The sequence below is a fragment of the Schistocerca americana genome, chromosome 5, assembly GCF_021461395.2.
Source record: "Schistocerca americana isolate TAMUIC-IGC-003095 chromosome 5, iqSchAmer2.1, whole genome shotgun sequence".
Classification (NCBI taxonomy): domain Eukaryota; kingdom Metazoa; phylum Arthropoda; class Insecta; order Orthoptera; family Acrididae; genus Schistocerca; species Schistocerca americana.
The window spans coordinates 114699036-114710307 of NC_060123.1; positions in this window are offsets into that span (position 1 = coordinate 114699036).

Consider the following 11272-nt stretch of genomic DNA (forward strand, 5'->3'; position numbering starts at 1 on the left):
GGACTTAACTGCTAAGGTCATCAGTCCCTAAGCTTACACACTACTTAACCTAAATTATCCTAAGGACAAACACACACACCCATGCCCGAGGGAGGACTCGAACCTCCGCCAGGACCAGCCGCACAGTACTTGAGTGCTGCGCCTTAAACCGCTCAGCTAATCCCGCGCGGCAACGATAATCCTGGATAATATTTACAGGGTGATGGACAAAGATATGGAAACACGGCCAGAGTTGATACTTGAGCATAAGTGCAGATAGTACCCAAGCCTACAGGTTGCGGTGTTGTATTTGACCACGAACAGTACGTGTGGAGTGTTCTAAACACGTTGCAAGTGTTGGTCGTAGTCAGAACACTGTTCTGTGTAGTTGTGAGTGCATCATGTCGTAGCTCAGTGCCTTCGGACGCTGGTAGATTAGTAGGTGCTTCCGTAACTAAGGTAGCTGAAGTGTGTGACGTTCCAATAGGCACCCTACGAAGATTTATGCAGGCAAAGCGAAAAAACATCATCGGCTTAGTCAAAATACGGACGAAAGTGTGCGTTGAGTGATCGTAACGGACGATCATTGACGAAGATTGTGACGAACAGTAAGAGGAGGACAGCAATAAAAACCGCTGCAGAACAGAATGTCGTAATCGTGAAGCCTGTGAGCTCAACAATAGCACCAAGGGAGCACCATAAGCAGCGAGTTACAGGGTAGGATGGAATTCCAAAACCGCTCGTCAGTGATACAAATGACCGTAATTGGAGAGCGTGGCGTGTAAGTCATAAAATCTGGATTGTGGAGCATTGGAAGAATTTCATTTGGGTGAATGAGTCTTGATCCACTTCCTGGCAACTTTACGCCCCAAGAGTGAAACATGGCGGGGGTTAGGTGATGATTTAGGCAGCCATATCATGGCGTTCCATGGGAACCGTGTTTATTCTGCAAAGTTACATTCATTTCATGGATTATGTGACTATTTAGACTGATCAAGTCCCTGCTATGACACAGTGTATGTTCCTCAGTTATCGTGTTGTATTCCAAGACAACAGGGATCAGAACTAATTTTGTGAGCACGAGGACGATTTGTTGCGTTACCCTGACCAGTACAGTCACCAGACCTCAATATTATTGACCCTTTGTGGTCTACTTTGGATAGAGGTTTGTAATCGCTATCCTGTTGGATCATTATTACCTGTCCGCACCTGGTAGCTGAGTGGACATCGCGACGGAATGTCATACCTAACGGCCCGGATTGGATTCCCGGCTGGGTCGGAAATTTTCTCCTCTCAGGGACTGGGTGTTGTGTTGTCCTTATCATCATCATTTCATCCCCATCGACACGCAAGTCGCCGAAGTGGCGTCAATTCGAAAGACTTGCACCAGGCGAACGGTGTACCCGACGTGAGGCCCTAGCCACATGGCATTTCCATTTCCATTGTTACCTGTCTCCGCCACTTTTTTTTCAGAAAGAATGTTATACGATTCCCTTGAAAACCACGCAGATTTATATTTATACATTTCGAGACGACTGGAAGCTGTTTTGAATGACAATAGTTTTCCTACACCGTCTTAGGCATGGTTATCTGTTCTGTTTCTGATGTTTCCACATTTCTGACCAGCCTTGGGGCATCAACATGTATACTCCGCAAGCCACTGTGTTGTGTGTGGTCGAGAATACTTTGTGTTCTGTAGCCATTTCCGCCTGTGCTGTTCCAATTGTGATTGGTTCGAGCGAAGAACGACTGGTTGGTTGTTTGGCTGATTTGAGAGACGGGACCAAACAGCGAAGTCATCAGTCCCATCGGATTAGGGAAGAATGGGGAAGGAAGTCAGCCATGCCCATTTAAAGAAACGATCCTGGCATTCGCCTGATGCGATTTAGCGAAATCACAGAAAACTTCAATCAGGTCGGCCGGACGCAGGTTTGAACCGTCGCCTTCCCAAATGCGAGTCCAGTGTGATGCCACGGCGGCACCTCGCTCGGTGAAGAACGAATCTTGATGACCGTCCGTGTGAGCTAGAGTCTCTGATTTTTCGTTCATTGCCTTTTCGTGAGCTACACCTAGGACGGAGCATGGCACTGCTTGACTCTTCTAGGAACTCACGAAATTTGACCACCATTTGCCTCACTTGCAGGTCGCTCACGGTCCACCTGACGAGCGTAGCCGTCTGGTTAGCGGGCCGGCTGGAAGCGTCCCAGCGCGGCAGGTGCGCCGTTCTGGCTGGCTAAAGCGTCGCCTGGCGGGCGCCAACCAAAACACCGCAAGTGTATACAGCGCTGGCCGTGGAAATAGAATCTCCCACGTGCGCTCGCGCTGACTGGCTGCCTGACGAATGTGACGACCGGCGCAAGAAAAGAGAAACATCTCTGCTGTCTACACAGCGAGGCCACAGAGCGAGCGCTGATTATTTTTCAAAACTTTCCCTTCCAAACAATAATGGTTTACCGTACACACTGATGTAATAAACGGTTCTCTCGTCGAATTACTGACCGCTTAAAGGAATCAGATATCTTCCGCAGCTGAATCTGGTTTCTTTCATTCTAATGTCAAAATTTCGGCATTGTGCCGATATTTGGGCTCGTGCCGAGCATATTTAGCGGTCCCATGATAAATTAAAAGTACCCGTTTCCGTTAAAGTTAAGCAAATAGCAGTCAAACAACTGAACAGTGTAAATGTCCAACATTCTAGGTGCCTTCTTTTCACGAATTGGTGGTTTAAATGCTTTTGTGTACTAGGTACTCTATTGCGTATCTGTAGACTTGTTTCTAGTGTCAAATCACGCAGAAAATAATTCAGACATTCGTTACTAGAAGGCGCATGGCCTTTGCAAAAAGTACTGCTTTCCTCTGGAGGTCAAAGTGCCATGCTTCAGCTACACCTAAATTTGACCAGCGATTGTTAGAGAAAAATAACACGGAAGACTGATGAGTGGCACAGCTTTCTTAGACTTCATACAGATTTTTCAGTTATACAGAAACGAAGAAACGTATGCATGGCGTTTGTTCCACACGATTTTCACGAGACTGTTGTGTCAGCTGAAGTTACGCATTCGTTCCAATTTTATTGTGCCAACAGCTTTACAATTTTATTTATTCCCTACCGAATTCGGTACTGGATAACATCTTCACAGAAGGTAATGCAAGGCACAGAAGAGGATGAAATAAGTGTGTGATTTCCAACGATCTCACAACATGTGAAACGTCCCTTAGAAAAATTATGAATGACTGTGCTACTAAACTTCTACGTTATTTGATACAAAGACAGCTGAGTAAAACTGAACGTACTCAGACAGTTCTCTCTTTACTTATTCTGATCATCACTAAACTGAAACTCAATATTTTTTTGCGCAACGCAATCTGACTTTCAATAATCCCTACAAAAGAATGGCCTTGACTAACAATAACCTATACCTTTCATAAATCACTTACCTCACAAAAATCTTCGCTACTCGAACTACTGCAATACAGCGAGCGCCAATACTGCCATCTGAACTAAAAGAGTCTAACTACTGAAGGCACTAACTACGGATTGGCATAGTTAGCAAATGAAAGATTTTGATAGAGAACAAACAATGTATTTACCTTAATAGTGTTCAAAAGTCATCATATATATATCTATCAATTCATGACATCCATCTTCACAAATTGCCTTTTCCTGGCGGACACACGTCCAGATCGTCCGCCTCTCAAAACTCTGGCATCTCTCTCTCCACATCCATCACTGCTGGCAGCTCACCTCCAGCTGCCCAACGCTACTTGCTGTTCACATCCAACTGCCAAACACTACACCAGAGAATATTTCAACAATGAGTCCAACCAGCCACACACTGCACACACCGCAATCAATGATTTTCGTACAGAGCGCTACGTGGCGTTACCAACATACAAAAACTTAACAGCGTACTTACACATGAAAGTAGGTGCAAAAAGTTTTGCAGCATCGGATATTTACATACTGTACATCATTTGGTCAAAAATACATATCTACCAAATACAGCAACATCAAGCGCAAAATGTGATGAACTATCACAATAACTTAGACGAGAAACGTTTGAGGGTTAAATATGAAATAAAGTAATTTTTATGTGTTCCGAGAACGGTTATGGATGACCTACGTAAATTTTATGAATATGATAATTGTTAAATCTTTCATTGTCCTCACACATAAAGCTTGTTGTGATCACGATATACTGTATTACAGCATACTAGAGGGTATTTGCATATTACATTTCTGACAACAGCGTATCATTATATGGAGCAATACTCCACACGACCTAGTTATATTAATTTAATGTTCTTCCAAGTAATGCTGTTGAACTCAGTAAATGAATTAGACGTATGTAGAATTTGGTTACTGTTCATTATTCCAATTGGGAGTGAAAAATACTGATGTTGAGGTTTTATTTACTTCTCGTGCCTTGCACTATCTTCTGTCAATATGGTACCCAGTGAATTCAAAGAAGCTGCTGAAGTACTTTTTGTCAATGCAGGTGTGGAATATCTGCAAAAACAGTATGGCCATAGTGTGTCATACTCACCCACCTCAAATAGCTTTTAAAAATTCTTACGCTGAATCAGAAGAACGAAAAAATGTCGATATATCCAAAAGAGGACAGCCCATTGCTGATATATGACGTGCCGTATTTCACCTAAAAAACCAGTGATGTTTATCAGTTGCAAAATAGAAAGACCTACTGACGATTTTTCCGTATCTTCCTCAAGAGTACAGGGAGTTTTACAGTTAACTTCTCAACAACTGATTCGAAGAAAGGACTTGTGTAAGAACCAGAAGTCAGTACTGAGAGTTTTTTTTCTAGAAATTTCTCTTTGTTGTTCTTCCACTAAAAGTTTGAAAGATACGACACATTAATTTTGTTTGATGCAGTTCTTCCAGTTAAAACATTACTGGTGTATTTCTGTACTTACATTGCCACAAATACAAAGCAGTGCTTAGTATTAATGGCACCTGAAACAAAAACTTACTTACTGCTACTTAGAAACAATTAGTTCCCTGATATTGCACTCACACCTTTTCTGTTCTCCTTATTATTTTTTATTTATTTTTTACCATGACAAGGTGAGCAGTATAATTATGTTTTTTCAGCATACCGCCCAGACTTTTGGTTACAAATAAGTTGTCTACAAAAAGAGATAGGTTCACTATTTTCTGATTCTTCTGACAAATGTGAGATTTTGCAATAAGAACGCTTCCCGCTTCCATTCTTCAGTTGTTCTATATGCTGTGAAAACCTGGCATGTCCACTTCTCAGTTGTTCTCTACGCAGAGGTTTTTGGATCAAATTTCGTACTTCCGCTTTTGGGCGTGGTCAAGCGCTACTTTGGCGACTGTGATGAATCCTTCGCTGTACTCATCCGCATTATCTGAAGAACGCGTTACATACACAGCGAGCTACGCTCTGAACACAGCAGCACAGGTGGTAAGAAAGCAATCATTACAATTACCCACACACATGCCCAACTAATATGCCGCACACACAGCGAGGCTACGACGGATCCCTTCCAACTACATCTTTCTACGGGCACTGAGTGGGGCGTTACTGCGCTGCAGTCCTCTTCTGATCACGAAATCTAGTTTTGTCAAGGACTCCTACACACTGACCACTAGAGAGCTCATACGTAAGATTTCTCTATAGTAGGGACTTATACAGCAGCTATTTGTGCCATATTTGATGGTTGTTAATGGCAATACCGAGAGACACACGAATCCGTCCTTGGGTCTCTTTAGAGGCAAGGCCGATAACGCATTCCTCGGTTGTCAGTCTATCACACATAAATAAAACGAGATAAATCTAGTGCAGCAGTTCTATGTGCTACATTTTCAAATGGTTCAAACGGCTTTGAGCACTATGGGACTTAAAATCTGAGGTCATCAGTGGCTAAGAGCATAGAACTACTTAAACCTAACTAACCTAACGACATCACACACATCCATGCCCTAGGCAGGATTCGAACCTGCGATCGTAGCAGTCGCGCGGTTCTGGACCGAAGCGCCTAGAACCGCTCGGCCACCTCTTCCGGCCGCTACATTTTCGGGATCCCGGGTAGAATAATCCGCAGTTATCATTCGACAAATCGATTTACGATTTATTTAGTGTAGAAACTACATGAATTGTCGTCAGGATGTGGTCAGTGCTTAGATTATTTCCGTCGCAATGAAAATGAATCCCTTGTTTAGTTTTATAAAAGCTTAGTCGCTAAAGTTTAAGGAGACAGGTTGTACGAGACATTGGATACCGTTTGTCCTGAAACTGGAATGCTAATGCATGTTTTAAACTCTGATGACGTTTTTGAATCATATTTAAGCCAAGCACATATGTAACAACGCCAATGTTTGTGTTTAGAAATAATCACCGCTTCACTAAACAAAATTATTTTAGTGTTAGTCATTACACAATACGTTTACAGCAACATGGGTGGTTTTGAGTACAATATTCACTTATATTCGGACGCAAAGGACACAGTGAGTTGCTTCTACGTAGTTCATTGTTGAGTATTATATTTGTAGCTACCACTTTTTCGTCTACAAGTTAAGTACTCGAATCAAACATCCACCAGTGATGTTACAGTTACAGTGACAGAAAGTAGCGCAAGCACTTGCAATAAAATCACTATTTCCCGAACTATGTAAGACATTGCCCAAATTTGTACACTACTGGCCATTAAAATTGCTACACCACGATGATGGCGTGCTACAGACGCGAAATTTAACCGACCGGAAGAAGATGCTGTGATATGCAAATTATTAGCTTTTCAGAGCATTCACACAAGGTTGTTGCCGGTGGCGACAACTACATCGTGCTGACGTAAGGAAAGTTTCCAGCCGATTTCTCATTCACAAACAGCAGTTGACCGGCGTTGTCTGATGAAACGTTGTTGTGATGCCTCGTGTAAGGAGGAGAAACGCGTACCATCACGTATCCGACTTTTTTTTTTTTTACCTTTTCCTCTCCAAAAATGCCGCCATCCTCTAGTGTCGACGCAGCACGTAAAGCATGGTGCTGTTAGTAGCAAGACTCATTGCCATAAACCGAAAATAAAAGCGGAGGCATACTCTGCTATGCCTAAGGGAGCGACGACACACTACTCAGAAATCCATCTCTCTCTGCAGGTGTGAAGCAAGTGATGAGTTTAGAAATTAAAAGGAAGAAAGAAATAAAGACAGAAATGAAGGCAAAATAGACTTTGATAAACGTCGCATTGTATCCTATCGCCATTGCGGTTTATCGTATCGCGACATTGCTGTTCGCGTTGGTCGAGATCCAATGAGTGTTAGCGGAATATGGAATCGGTGGGTTCCGGAGGATAATACACAGAACGCCGTGCTGGATCCCAACGGCCTCGTATCACCAGCAGTCGAGATGACAGGCATCTTATCCGCATGGCTGTAACGGATCGTGCTGCCACATCTCGATCCCTGAGTGAATATATGGGGACGTTTGCAAGACAACAACCATCTGCACGAACACTTCCGACGTTTGCAGCAGCATGGTCTATCAGCTCGGAGACCATGGCTGCGGTTACCCTTGACGCTGCATCACAGACAGGAGCGCCTGCGATGGTGTACTCAACGACGAACCTGAGTGCACGAATGGCAAAACGTCATGTTTTCGGATGAATCCTGGTTCTGTTTACAGCATCATAATGGTCGCATCCGTGTTTGGCGACATCACGGTGAACGCACATTGGAAGAGCGTATTAGTCATCGTCATACTGGCGTATCACCCGACGTGATGGTATGGGGTGCCATTGGTTACACGTCTCGGTTACCTCTTGTTCGCATTGACGGGACTTTGAACAGTGGACGTTACATTTCAGATGTGTTACGACCCGTGGCTCTACCCTTCATTCGATCCCTGCGAAAACCTACATTTCAGCAGGATAATGCACGACCCCATGTTGCAGGTCCAGTACGGGCATTTCTGGATACAGAAAATGTTCGACTGCTGGCCTGGCCAGCACATTCTCCAGATCTCTCACCAACTGAAAGCATCTGGTCAATGGTGGCTGAGCAACTGGCTCGTCACAATACGCCAGTCACTATTCTTGATGAACTGTGGCATCGTGTTGAAGCTGCATGGGCAGCTGTACCTGTACACGCCATCCAAGCTCTGACTCAATGCCCAGGAGTATCAAGGGCGTTATTACGGCCATAGGTGGTTGTTCTGGGTACTAATCTCTCAGGATCTATGCACCCAAATTGCTTGAAAATGTAATCACATGTCAGGTCTGGTATAATATATTGGTCCACTGAATACCCGTTTATCATCTGCATTTCTTCTTGGTGTAGCAATTTTCATGGTCAGTAGTGTATATGAAACAATATGAAGGATCATCCATCTGACAACAGTATTCTTTTCCAGGCATAGTTTTTCCAAGTTTCATGACTTCTGCCATTTAACTTGGATAGCAATATCGGGTGGTTCAACTTTCCTAGGTAGCCTAACACAAGTACATCAATTTGGTCATCTTCATTTGAAATGTATCTACAACGTGCTCGATTTTCAGACTGTCTTCACATTCCACTTTTGCCAGAGAAGAGCTGTCTGTCAATATTTTTTAATACTCGCTAACAGCGATTAGGAAAAGTACGTAAGATATAATCGGCGAGGTGAAGTTACTGACATGAAATTATGGTTACGATATCCCAGTATTGTGATATACTCTCTCTCTCTTACAGTACGGCATAATAATTAGTGCTAGCACTAATGAGCCCCAACTGCAGTGAACTATCATTATCACGGTTCTGGTTCTAAATGACGCAGTATTTTAGAGTGCTACTTGGCGGTCCAAATACGTACTCCTGTTTTTTCCCTATTCCTTTTATTGCCAGAGAGCATGTGAAGAAATGTTAACTTGTGTCTTTTTTTAGCCATCGGACGTGTAGTACATAAGTGATTACCTCTGAAGTTTGTCAACAAAGTAAGTGGTGCTTTGATCACCCTCCGTCACGCAACCGAGTTTCACTCCGACAGCTTTTTTCTGGCTCTGGAAGTTAGACGGGGCTTGTACTGCGAGCGGAACTCGTGCGTCGCGTGACTGCGGCCGCAGACAGGAACATCTGAGTGGGGCACCACGTCGCCGCGCCAATAAAATTGTTTAAGCCATCCTCTAGCAGTCGCTTGCGTGAGAATATGAAGTAGACACAGCGATTATGTAAGTAAAACAACAGCTGTTGTACCAGCTTTTATGTTACGGTACCTGCAATTAATTTTGCATTCGACTCGACGTTTTCAACATTCTGTCTCATAAAACAGAGCTTCGAAAGTTCGAAAACAGAAATAAATATGTGTCTCGTTTCTTCAAATATAGTTTCACAAACAGTACGGCCCTCATTGTGTGGAAGTTAAAATGCAGTCCATATTTAATAGAAGAATACCTTTATATCATGAGAAGTACCCCCGTAGATTTTACTTGCTGGCTGATAACTCTGAAATTGCAAAAACGTCTGTTATTAAAGTGTATTACCAGAAACCTCTCCAAAATTCAAGTTTTATCCTCACATGAATGTGTCATGAATCAGCCATGTGCCCATCCACCTACGGGTAATAAATATTTTTCTAATTCGTCTATCCATTTCATGGTGTTTTGTTGCTCTTTGCAAAGTAAACGTGCTAGAGAGTTTGAAACTGGGTACTAACGATGGTTGCCAAGTTTGCTTTTGGGTTACTGCCAGCGAATCTAGTGTCTGAACAACAGAGAAATATGCACAAGCAAGTTAGAATGAAATTATTAATTTTCTTTACTTGAAATATTGTGTGTCAGTAAGTTGATGATTACAGAAACATAATTTTTCAGGAATTCGCTCTATAAGGAACTAATTACGTCGAAATTAAACACTCAGTTCCACTTGTTAATGAAGTTTCTGTATGGATCAACAATGTTTCACTTTATTTATAAGAATATACGGATATAAAATGGAGGTACTAGTTCAGAAGAGAGAGAAGGATGGTTATTCAAAGTGTGCTTTAAACTAGCAGTACGCGAAACGTAATACGAATACGCAAGCATTGATGCTCAAATTGTTATACGCACAGAAAGCTGGCAAAGCTTCACCCGAAATTTTGCGAAGGACATAACTGTGTTCAGAAGGGATAGGCTAAAGCAGGTGGCTGTTAGAAGAAGTTATCTTGTGGTGAAATTGAAGTAGAAGTTCCTGTGAGTTAGTACAGTAGTATGGGTAGAGATCATTTTGGGAACCCGGAATAAAATGATAATAGGATCGTTTTACCGACCTCTCAATTCAATTGATACAATTACTAAAGGCTTCAATGAAAATTTGAGTGTACTTTCAAACACATACCGAACTCACACAATTGTAGTAGGTGATGATTTCCATTCAAATTCGATATGTTTGCGGAGGTATGTATGAAACATCGTCGGAAACTGTGCTAAACGCATTCTCTGAATATTATTTCAAGGAATTTGTTTATGAGCCCACTCGAATACTAAATGATTGTGAAAACACACTTGACTTCTTAGTAGCAAATAATCCTGAGGTAATAACGAGCGTCAAAGCAGATACAGGGATTAGTGAACACAGGGTTGTTCTAGCGAAACTGAACAGCGTAACTCCAAAACCACACAAAAATAAAAGAAAATGTACCTATTCGAAAAAACAGACGCGAGACAGTCACCACTTCTTCCAAATTAACATTGTAAGTGTACACCCGATTTGGCTTGTATTCAGAGAAATAGCGTCAGCAGCAATTGAGAGGGTTATACCAAATAAATAAACAAACGATGGAGCTGATTCCCCTTCTTGCATAAAGCCGGTCAAAACGCTGTTGCAGAAACAACTAAAAAATTATGCAGTTTTAAATGAACGCAAAATCCCAAGATTGGCGATTTCTCGCCGAGGCTCGAAATTTATCTTGGACTACGATGCGAGTTGCTGAATGCTTATAATAGTTTTCACAATGAAACTTTGTCCCAAAATCTTGCAGAAAATCCAAAGAGTTTCTGGATGTATGTAAAGAATGCTAGTGACAAGACACCACCAGTGCCTAGCAATGGAAATACTGCAAGTGGCAGTGCTACTAAAGCAGAGATACTCGTACTAAACAAAGCCTTCCGGAATTCCTTGAGGAAAGAAGACGGATTAAATATTTCAGAATTCGCATCAAGAACAGCTGCCCACATGAATAACTTAGAGGTAGATATCCTCGGTGTAGTGGAGCAACTTAAATGACTTAATGAAAGAAAGCCTTACGGTCCATACTGTGTACCAAAAATGGTTCAAATGGTTCTGAGCACTGTGGGACTT